The sequence below is a fragment of the Gossypium arboreum genome, chromosome 4 (assembly GCF_025698485.1).
Source record: "Gossypium arboreum isolate Shixiya-1 chromosome 4, ASM2569848v2, whole genome shotgun sequence".
Taxonomy (NCBI): domain Eukaryota; kingdom Viridiplantae; phylum Streptophyta; class Magnoliopsida; order Malvales; family Malvaceae; genus Gossypium; species Gossypium arboreum.
The window spans coordinates 105,700,842-105,712,627 of NC_069073.1; the positions used below are offsets into that span (position 1 = coordinate 105,700,842).

Genomic DNA, 11,786 nt, shown 5'->3' on the forward strand with positions numbered 1-11,786 from the left:
ACTTTCATATAAACTTACTCATTTCAAAGAAACATCATATTCCATCAAACTTCTAATATTTTAAATCATACACATAATGCCATAACAATAAAGAATTTTAATTCAAGCATGATATTGCATTATTGTTACCATACGAACTTACCTCGATACCACAAAGGTGAAAAAGACATAATCGTTCATAAATTGATTTTCCCCGTTCTAGGCCCAAATCGCATTTTTCAACATCTAAAACATCACATTTAGCTAATTAAAACAATGTACTAATCAAATTTGTCCATTGACACACTTTGGCAAAATTTACAATTTAGCCCCTCTATTTTGCCAAAATTACCAAATTACCCCTAGGCTCGAAACAAGATTTTTATTCAACTTCTTTACTCTTTAAGCCTAGATAAACCATTTTCATGTTACACACACTAACACCTTATCTTACAACTTAGCAAACTAGCCCTTTTTAAGGTTTTTTCATGTAATTTCTTTCACAAAAGTTGTTTATTAGACATACAACTCATATTCTTCCACAAAAACTCAAAAAACAACACATATACTCTCATGGAAAAACCCTAGACTCTTCATCATTTTGCAAACTAGACCCCTCATATGAAAGCTCATGCTTTAGGGGTTCCAAAAATGTAAAAATCATCAAGAAACAACCAAAGATCACTTACTTGTTAGGGCTTAAAGTGGCTGAAAGTTTAAAACTCAAAACCCCCATTTTTTGCTGCCATTTTCGTGAGGAAGAAGAAGAAATGAAAGAGAAAATGACATTTTATTTCTTTTTCCTTATTTTATTACAAATTAGTCAATTAAAACACCTAAAAGCCACAAATTTTGGCTTTTTGACCAATCTCCCCTTGGCCTGCCACTTCAATAAAAAGGGTCTAATTTCCATTTAAAAGCCCCCAATTTTAGTTATCCAGCTATTAAACTTCTTTAGGCACTAAAATACAACTTTTACCTTTTACGCGATTTAGTCCTTTTTCGAAATTGGACTAGAAATCGCTGAAATTAACTTGCCAAAATTTACATGCACTTATAAAATTATATTATAATACATAAAATAACACCAAAATAATTTTCTCCGGCCTCGAAATAGTGGTTCCAAAATCGTTGTTCCGACTAGGCCCAAAATCGGGCTGTTACACTCCCTGCTATCAATTTTATCAAAATAAGGTTTTAAACGAGTACTATTTACCTTAGAAGTGACGAATTTAGGATGAATTACCTCGACTGTACCGTATGGAAAAGTATTATGTATCGTGAGAGGAATTTCTCCATTAGATTCAGAAGTGGCAATACGAGGATATGCTGTAACACCCGATACCCGTACTCGAGACCAGTATAGGATATGAGGCATTACTGAAATTTTCAAAATAATTTCAATTAATTTATATCATTTAGCATTCATTTTCATGTTTCATGTAACATCCTTTTTATATTATAATTCTCGTATCATATCAAATATACTATCCGTTGAATCATTGGAGTTCCGATGGATTTTTCAACAGTACACTCAAAGTGTACATTTCCATATTCCATCAATTCATATTCAGAAATAACCCTTAGGACGTTTAATCATCAAGCACTCTCTCGAGTCACATCTCATGTAACTGTAATGAATCAGGATTACCTTTTCAAGTCAAATCCTATCCACCTTAGGTTACCATAATGAATCATATATCATGTAACTGAAGCGAATCAGGATTACCTTTTCAGGTCAAATCCTATCCGTCTTAAGTTACCATAGTGAATCAGGAATAAATCCTATTCACTTTAAATTACATAGTGAATCAGGAACAAATCCTATCCACTTTATATTCTCGAGAAGGCTTTTTTCAGATTAACCGTCTGGGTTATCTATTTCTACAACACATGCAGAAACTTTTTCATTTGGGAAATCACCTATATCCATCCGGAACCTAATATTCAAACAGATTTTATCCCTTTCAAATAGTTTCAGAACATGTATTATTTCTTTCATTTCAACATCCATACATTGCATATATTCAATTCAAACATCATATAAAATACAATATAATATTTAAATTGACATATTTATATGCTCATTCAAGTTATACGAACCTACCTAACTAAATTACAAAAATACTAAGATTTAGGGGCATTTTGGTAATTTATCATTTTCCCAATTTTCACCTGATCTTAAATTAATAATTTCATTCAATTTATTAATTTAGATAATAAAACAATTCATTCCCTTCAATTTGGTCATTTTGACATTTTTACAAAATTGCCCTCTAAAGTTTTACTTTTATTCAATTTAGTACTTGAGCCTAAAACATGCAAATTAACCATACTAGCTGAATATTCATATATATTTTCCTTCCCCTCCTCTCCATTCCACATCCTTAATGTATATAACACACTTGTAAGTAACATTATCTAAAATTTTTATTATTTACTTTTATGAATATTCAAGCTGTCCATTTGTATCATAGTCACTAAATTATTTATATCTGGAGATATAAAACTCAAAATTAAGATCCGCTAATTTACCCTGAAAATAGACTCATATATATTCTTACCATAAAATTTTCAGAATTTTTGGTTTAGCCAATAAGTACATTTTATTCTTTAAAGTTACCTATGTTCTGCTATCTGATAGTTCTGACTCTTCTTCACTAAAAATTAATTATCTCCCCTTACAAAATTCGAATGATGTTCCTATTTATTTCTCTTGAAAATATAATCATTCAAGATTCTAAAAATATAAATTTAAACCCATAATTTTTTATCCAATTTTTTATGAGTTTTCAAAATCAGAACAGGGGGACCCGAAATCATTCTAATCTTGTCTCACAAAATTTATTACATCTCATGATTTACAATTCTATTGCTTACATAATTTATTCTATAAGAGAATAGACTCAATAAGATTTAATTTCATATTTTATTCATTCTATAATTCTATTTCTACAATTTTTGGTGATTTTTCAAAGTTAGACTACTGCTGTTGTCCAAAACTGTTTTAGTGCAAGATATTAATTACCATGTTTTTAACACCCTTATTTTCTTTTTCTACACTATTTCTCATCACTTTCTCTTACTTTTTCTTCACTAACATATCAATAACATAGGAACATATGTAAGGAAACTCTACATTAACATTAATCCCATGCTTTTTCAATAATATCAAACTTAAAAATATATTGAAATCATGATGTTCTTACCTTGTTCTATTGATTTCAATCTTCATCTTGATTTTCTCTCTCCTTCAGCTTCCATTTCTTGAATCCAACTTGATAGTCTAACTTCCCATAGTCTCCTTAACATTTTTCTCTCTTGATAGCTATGGAAATTCTTTTGATTTTTTAGTGAAAATGGTGAATTTTTTATAGAAGGACCAAATTATAAAGAAAGTAAAACTTTCTTTCTTTCTCTCTTTCTCTCACGTTAGTGCATGGGAAAAATGTTCATCCTCCTCTTTCTTTCCTTACATATATATATTAAATAAAATAATAATAAATTAATAAAATATAATTTAAAAATTAATTTAAAGTATTAATAAAATAATATTTATTTAATTTATCTAAAATATCTCCAACATCATCATTGTCTCTAAATTTCTCTCTCCTTCTAATTGACCATATTACCCTTGATGATCTTTTAAAATTCCATCCTCGAGTCATCATTTAATTTGGTAAAATTACAATTTAGTCCATCATAATTCTTCACTTATTCAATTTGGTCCTAATTCATTCATTTTCCTTAGTTTCTAGATCATTTCACCCTTAATATATTTACACTATTGGTCCTTAAACTTTTTCATATTTACACTTTAACCCCTCAAGTTTTGAGTATTTACTCTTGTATAACAAAACTTTTCACACTTTTACAATTTAATCCTTTCCTGAATCAAGATATCATAATTTACTTCCCAATGTTGTCATAACTCAAAACTTCCCTTTTTATCACTTATTTCCTTATTTTTCCATATCAAGGATAATATCTTACTATAGAAATTTTCGGGGTATTACATCTGCTGCATCTAGTAGTACTTTGTTTCCAACCTTAAGTTGATTTGGTGGAATATTGAGCTTGTTAAAGCGTGGTTTTGGTTTATGTGTCCGCCATTCATCTAGTTCCTCAACTCGCAGCCTTTGTTCTTCATAGATAGGTCCTTTGTTGTTGCTTGAACAAGGCTCATGTGCGCTCTTCGAACCTATTTTCTGCACAGAGGGTTTCACCACATGATCAGTACTATTAGCATGATTTATGCAATCACCATCGATTTTTGAGGTGTTACTCAAATTAAGAGCTTGAAGAGTGATTGTTTCATCACCCACACGAAGTGTGAGTTAATCTGTACCAACATCAATTATCGTTCTAACAGTTGCTAAAAAGGGCCTCCCTAAAATTAAAGGCACGTTACTATCCTCCTCTATATCTAGAAAAATGAAATCAACTGGGAATATAAATTTGTCAATTTTAACGAGTACATCTTCAATAATACCCCTAGGAAATCTGATTGTTTTATCTGCTAATTGAATGCTCGTCCTAGTTTGTTTGGGTTTCCCAAGACCTAGTTGCTTAAACATTTTGTAAGGTATGACATTGATACTAGCCCCTAAATCAGCCAAAGCATTTTTAACATTTAAGCTACCAATTAAATAAGGAACCATAAAACTCCTTGGATCTTTCAATTTGTTGGCTAGCTTGTTCAATAGAATGGCTGAGCAAACTGCATTTAACTCCACATGCGATGTTTCATCCAACTCTCGTTTATTTGCTAAAAGCTCCTTTAGGAATTTGACTGTGTTTGGCATCTGCGAAAGAGCTTCAAGAAACGGTAAGTTAATGTGTAATTTCTTTAATAGTTTAAGGAATTTACCAAATTGTTCATCTGTGCGGTCTTTCCTTGTCGCATTGGGGTATGGTACACGTGGTTTATACTCTTTACTTACCTGTTTTTGGTCATTGTGGTCCATCTCACCTTTACCTTTACTTACCACAGTTTCTTGCCTCGGTTCTGGTTCAGGTGCAACTAACCCTTCCTCATCTTGAATGTTAATCGCATTGAGCTGCTCTCTTGGGTTAGATTCAGTGTTACTCGGTAGGCTACCTTGTGGTCGTTCAGATATCAATTTAGCAAGCTGGCCTATCTGAGTTTCGAGCCCTTGGATCGACGCTTGTTGATTCTTAAGTGCTGTCTAGGTATTCTAAAAATGAGTTTCTAACACCGAGATGAATTTTGTTAGCATCTCCTCAATGTTTGGCTTTTTCTCTTGTTGGTAAGATGGTTGTTGGAATCCTGGAGGTGGTGGTAGTCTCTGATTCCCTTGGTCTCCCCATGAGAAATTTAAGTGGTTCCTTCATCCTGCATTATAAGTGTTACTATAAGTATTATTTTGAGGTCGAGGATTATTACCCATATAATTTAATTGCTCGTTTTCCATGATGTGGCCATAAGGTGGGTATTCTGAATTGCTCGTCCCTCCTCCACTTGCATTGCATTGCATTACTGGGTGAACCTGTGAAGAACCAAGAAAATTGTCAATTTTTCTATTCAAAAGTTCTACCTAATTAGAGAGCATGGTGACTGAATCGACGTTAAAAATGTCTTTCGTTGGCTTTGTCCTCATGACTTGCCACTGATAATTATTCAGTGACATCTTTTCTATAAATTCCTAAGCATCCTCAGGTATCTTATTATTGATAGTCCCACTAGCGGTTGCGTCAACCATCTGTCTAGTCAAAGGATTTAGCCCATTGTGAAAAGTTTGAACCTGTAGCTAGAGTGATAACCCATGGTGAGGGCACCTTATCAACAGATCCTTGTATCTCTCCCATGCATCGTAGAGTGTTTCTAGATCCATCTGCACAAAAGAAGAGATATCATTCCTTAATTTAGTCATTTTAGCCGACGGAAAATATTTTAGTAAAAACTTTTCAGTAATTTGTTCCCAAGTAGTGATTGAACCTCGTGGTAACGAGTTCAACCACCATTTAGCTTTGTTCCTCAATGAAAAGGGAAACAATCGAAGGAAAATGGCATCATCAGAGAAGCCATTGATTTTAAATGTGTCGCAGAGTTCTAGAAAATTCGCCAAGTGGGTGTTTGGATCCTCATCCTGCAAACCATCAAACTGAAAAAATTGATGTATCATTTGAATCGTGTTAGGTTTCAGTTCAAAATTATTTGCAGCAATAGCAGGCCTAACTATACTCGACTCAGTTCCTGTTAAATTTGGTTTAGCATAATCATACATAGTGCGTGGAGCATGATTCTAATTTACTGGATCAGTAGCAATCGTAGAAGGTAGCAAATTTTCCTGATTTTCAGCCATCTCCTTAGTTGTGGTTAAAGTATCGTCCTCTTGCTCTTCTTCTGTGTATCTTAAGATTTGCCTTGTTTCTCTTCGGTTTCTGCGAGCTATGCGATCGATCTCACTATCAAAAAGTAATGGTCCCGACGGGTTTCTTCTAGTCATACATTATAGAAAACCTGCCAGAAGTGAATAAAAGAGAAAATTAGAAAAGAAAATAAAAATTTAAATTGCAAATAAAGTAAAATGGCTAAAGTAATAAAAATCAAGTCTTCCTAATATCTTAGTTCCCCGGAAACAGCACCAAAAACTTGATACGTGATATTTGAGACAAATTTTAAAAATTTATAATTAATCGTTCTTGAAACTAACTATTATCACGATGAAGGCAAGTGTACCTATCGAATAGTAGTATAGATTTAGCAAGACCGGATTGTCGAACCCAAAGGAACTAAGAGTACTAGTAATTACTTTATTTCTATTATCTAGCCTAAAAATTAAGGGATTTGTTTATCTAAACTAATTAACTAAACTAAGGGTGCACAGAGAGAAAATTGGGGAAAAGCTTTTGGGAAAACTCGATTGATTAACACAATACCCAAGGAAAAATCCACCTAGACTTCACTTGTTATTTAACTCTGAATCAGACGATTTATTCATTTGACTTGATCCGTAGAAATCCCTAAGTTATATTATTATCTCTCTCGAGACTAATAACGGCTAACCCTAGGTTGATTAATTGAAATCTCTTTCTAATTAACACCCTAGTGTTGCATTAACTCGATCTATGGACTCCCTTATTAGGTTTCACTCTAATCCGGAAAAATCTTGTCACCCTATCTCTAAGCGTGCAATCAACTCCGCTTAATTACGACAAATTTACTCTTAGACAAGGACTTTTCTCCTCTGAATAAGCGCATTAACTTGAATCAATATCCTGGAATATTAAAACAAGAATTAAGAACACATAATTAAGAACAAGTCAAATATTTATCATACAATTCAGATAATAATAACAAGATCCATCTTAGGTTTCATTCCCCTTAGGTATTTAGGGGTTTAATTCATAATTATGAAAGAAAACATCTCAAAAGAATAAAGATAACAAAACATAAAGAAAACCCAAAACTCCTGAAGGAAATTGAAGGGAGATCTTCAGTCTTGACGATGAATCCAGCTTCTGAGATGGATCAATCGGCTTTCCTTGAGTAATTCCTTACCTCCTACTTTGTGTTCCCTTTCTAAGTGTCTCCTCAAGTGTTTAAATATGCTTTAGAATTCCTAAGAGCCCTCGAAAATGGCTTTTTCCGAATAGGACTATACTTGGGCTCGACAGAGACACGCTCGTGTGACACGCCCGTGTGCGATTTCTTCAAGACCGTGCTCAAGGCTGTTAAATAAGTACGGGCATGTGGTCTACCCGTGTGAGGAACTCCAGGCCGTGCTGATTTCCCACGTTGGCTCGTTTTCTCTGTTTTTGGCCCGTTTCTCGTTCTTTTTACTCTTCTATGCTCAACTAAGCATAAAACATGAAATTAAAGGATTAGGAGTATCAGATTCACCAAATCTAAGGATAATTCATCCCAAAAAATGTGCTAAGCATGAGATAAAAATATGTATAAATGACGGTTTATAAACTATACTACTATTCGATAGGTGCGCTTGCCTTAAGTCGAATTTTTAGTTAGTTTCACGACCATTAAATTGTAACGGTTCGGTTTAGACACTAGTCAGAATAGTGGTTTCAAGACCACAAATTCGAGTCAAAATAATATTTAAATATTATTTTCCGTGTTTATGATATGTGAATTAGCATGTGTGAAAGTTTCGTATGAAAATTTAACTGTTTGTGTGTTTAATTTTGAAAAAAGACTTAATCGCGTAAAATGTAAAAGTTGCTAGCTATTTATTAAAAGTGCTTAAGTGTTATGTCTTAATAAAAGTAAGGTCCTTATGAGGTTATTTTACCATTTAATGAATTAAATGACTTAAATGGGCATTATATCATAATATATTTATGGTTTAATAAAAGGGCAAAATGAGAAATTGATTAATATGTTAATATTAAAAAAAATAAAACAAAAGGTGGCCATTGTTCATCTTTTCTAACTGATTTTAAGAAAGAAACAAGGGTTTTAAAAGCTTTGAACATTCGGCCAAGGTCCAAGCTTAATTCAAGTTTCATTTTTGATCCGTTTTTGATAATTTCTACATTTTTGTAATCGTTCCTTTGTGTTTTACTAAGCCCGTATCTCAATTTCTGATTTTGATGATAATTGTGAAATGTTCCATGGATGAATTCATGAGCTTTATGTTGTTATATGATGAAATATGAAAGTTTGATGTTGGGTTTATATGTTTTGTCTTTGGATTTTTGAGGATTTGAGAAAAATGGGCTAAATTGTGAAATTTGTAAATGGAGGGACTAAAATATGAAATAAATTAAATGTGTGGACTTGTATGAGTGCTATGAATATTCGGCCAAGCATGAGTATATGCAAATTATGTGTATTTTGTGATTTTGTGAATTAGGACTAAAGTGTCAAAATGTGAAATGTGATGGTTAAATTGTGAAATGCCCTAAATGAATGTTTATGGATTGATTTGAATTATTTGGTGAATAAAAGGGTTAATTTTGAATACATATAGATCAAGAAAAGAGGACTTTGGATTTATACCGAGGGAAGTCGAAGGTTATAGAGTAAACAATTCGAGTCAACAATTCTGAGTACAAGGTAAGTTCGTACGTAAAACATGATGTTACAAATATATTTTTGATGCTTGGATTATACATATATTGTATATATAATTGATTATGGTTGAATACGATGATAAATCAATTGTATTTGGCACTAAGTGTACGATTCAAAATAGCTTTGGCTATATGAGGCACTAAGTGTGCGATACCGAGATAGCTTCAGTTAATTGAGATGGAACTAAGTGTCTGGAATCGTTCTAGCCTCGGCTACCCTTTAAAGAAATAAGCGTGCGGATGTTAAAGCATAAATAATCTTTGAAAAGTCTTAAAATATCCGAACGAGAGGTGAGAATGAAAATGAATAAATACGGGAAGGTTCAGGTATGTATGATACCTATGTGATAGATGATGTTATGCATATGAATTTCATTGCATTGGTATAAACATATGAATTGTGTTGGCATAAAATAGATAGATGAATTGAGAATTAATAAGTACTCATGTGTTGATGTTTTATATTTTATAAACTGTTGATGATTTTTGGTACGAGCTTACTAAGCTTTTGAAAGCTTACTCTGTGTATGTTTGCATTGTTTTATAGATATAAAAGCTATTGTGAGCTCGGGGATCATCGAGGATCATCACCACACTATCGAATCTCATTTTGGTATCTTTTGAAAATGTATATAGTAAAGTATGGCATGTATAGGCTAGAAGAACTTTGGATAGGTTTTGTAATGTTTATATTTAGCCATGTGATATGGTTTGGTATGGTTGTGGATATGTCATGGTTTTGGTATAAGATATGTGATGCAATATGATATATTTGATATGTTTGAGTTGGATAAAAGAAATGGTAAATGTTGGTAAGTTTTGACAAGTTTTAGCATGAAATTGAAAAATGTATAGAAAGAAACGTTTTGACCAGCTTTTGACTTATGTTTGATATAGATCGGTAAGGCTTATAAGTATGTATTTGATTGGAATTGATATGTCATGAGTGGCTTATGTTTTGGTTTGGAAATTGGCTGAATTGGTTGTGCATATATGCTAATTTCTTTGCTTGTAGGTTGACCCAAATTGGGGTGGAAAATTGGCTATTCAAATGGCCTATTTTTCTCCACACGGGGGTGTGTCTCATTCGTATGTGACACAAGGTCACGTTACACTGCCGTGTGTCCCTTGGGGTACCCTACGAATTAAAGGCAGTATACCCTCTAGTTTTGACATGGCCTAGACACACGTCTATTGGTTGTGTGTGGCACATGGGTTGGCATACGGGCGTATAGTCAACCGTGTGGCTAAGTCAGTAGCCTCCCTAATTTTCACACGGCCTGGCACACAGACGTGTCTTGTGGCCTTGTGGACAAGTCAGTATGTATGCCCTGTTTTGCCACGGCTTACACACAGCGCGTGTCTAATGCCGCGTGAGGCACACGGCCTATTCACACGAGCGTGTGACCTTTTAAAAGTTGAAAATTTTTATAAGTTCTGAAAAGTACACATGTTATCAATTTAGTCCTAGATGCACGGATTAGATCTTGGATGCTCGGTTTAAGTTCGTAATGAACATGAATGAATGGTATCTTATTGATTTGAAATGGTATTTGATATTTGGTTGTTTTGTTATAAGTTACAAGTTCGGTAATGTCTTTTAACCTATTCCGGGGACGGATACTAGTTAGGGGTGTTACATGGACACTCTTTTGATAACCCAAGGTCGAATAAGGACTAAAATGCAATATTTTTAGAATTTTTGGGTTGGCATAGCGATTTCGAGGGTATCTCATCGTGACCTCACAATCTTTCAATTTCACCGTCGCAATTTGACCCACTAGTTCCAAAATGACCATTAACACCAATTGTAATAACTCGTTTTTTAGTGGTACTGAAAAAGGTGGTTCCAAAATTTAACAGCACGTTTTTAGTCCAATTAGAACAGTGATTTTGGGACCACAAATCCGAAGTTAAAATAATTATTTTATTATTATTTTAATGTTTACAGCATGATATTATGATTGTGTGAAAATCTCGTTAAGAAATTTTATTGTTTGAATGCTTAATTTGATAAAAAGGACTAAATCGCGTAAAGTGTAAAAGTTATGTTCTAATAGCTAAAGGTACTAAATAGCTATGGAAATTTAAAGTAGAGGTCCTTGTGTGGTAAGTAGCCCATTTATGAGATAGTGGATGTGCAACACCCCTCGCCCGTATCCATCACCGGAACAGGGTTCGAGGTGTTACCCGACTTAAACTCAGTCAATCACACAAAAACCGTGCTGAAAAATTTCAATCAATTTAAAACTTTTCTTTTCACATGCAATCTATCCCATATATGAGCTTACGAGGTCCAAAACATTAAAACCCTATACATGCCATAGACTCGAAATACTAGGATTTACTTACAACGATAACGTGAGCTCGACAAAGGTGATAATATCTCCATGAACTCCAACCCGAAAGTGTAATCAAGTCAACAATCTATAAAATAGAGAAATGTAACAACGGAGTAAGCTTTCATAAGCTTAGTAAGTCTTAAGCAATGCAAACAAATAAACGCAATTATACTTCGATTATTTAATTTCTTAAGAGGCCAAATTCTAGGGATATTGCCATCTGGCCGAATATACACAAGCACATAATGCACATTCAGCATTCTTATCACACTTAATCTAAATTCATATAACATATTTTTATCAAATACCCTCACATACTTTCACACCTTGACCAGGTGTATCATGATCATAGGTATAGTTTTAACATTTATTCACGTACGTATCACATTACTCCCTTATGATTCACTT

General features: G+C 33.4%; 1 non-coding gene across 1 annotated transcript; it reads left to right on the plus strand.

Annotated features, from left to right (window-relative positions):
- The first annotated feature begins 5,760 nt into the window (after positions 1-5,760).
- On the plus strand, positions 5,761-5,867 carry LOC128292127 (small nucleolar RNA R71). The gene has a single exon (XR_008282112.1). It is a non-coding gene; the product is annotated as a small nucleolar RNA R71 (small nucleolar RNA).
- The last annotated feature ends 5,919 nt before the right edge of the window (positions 5,868-11,786 follow it).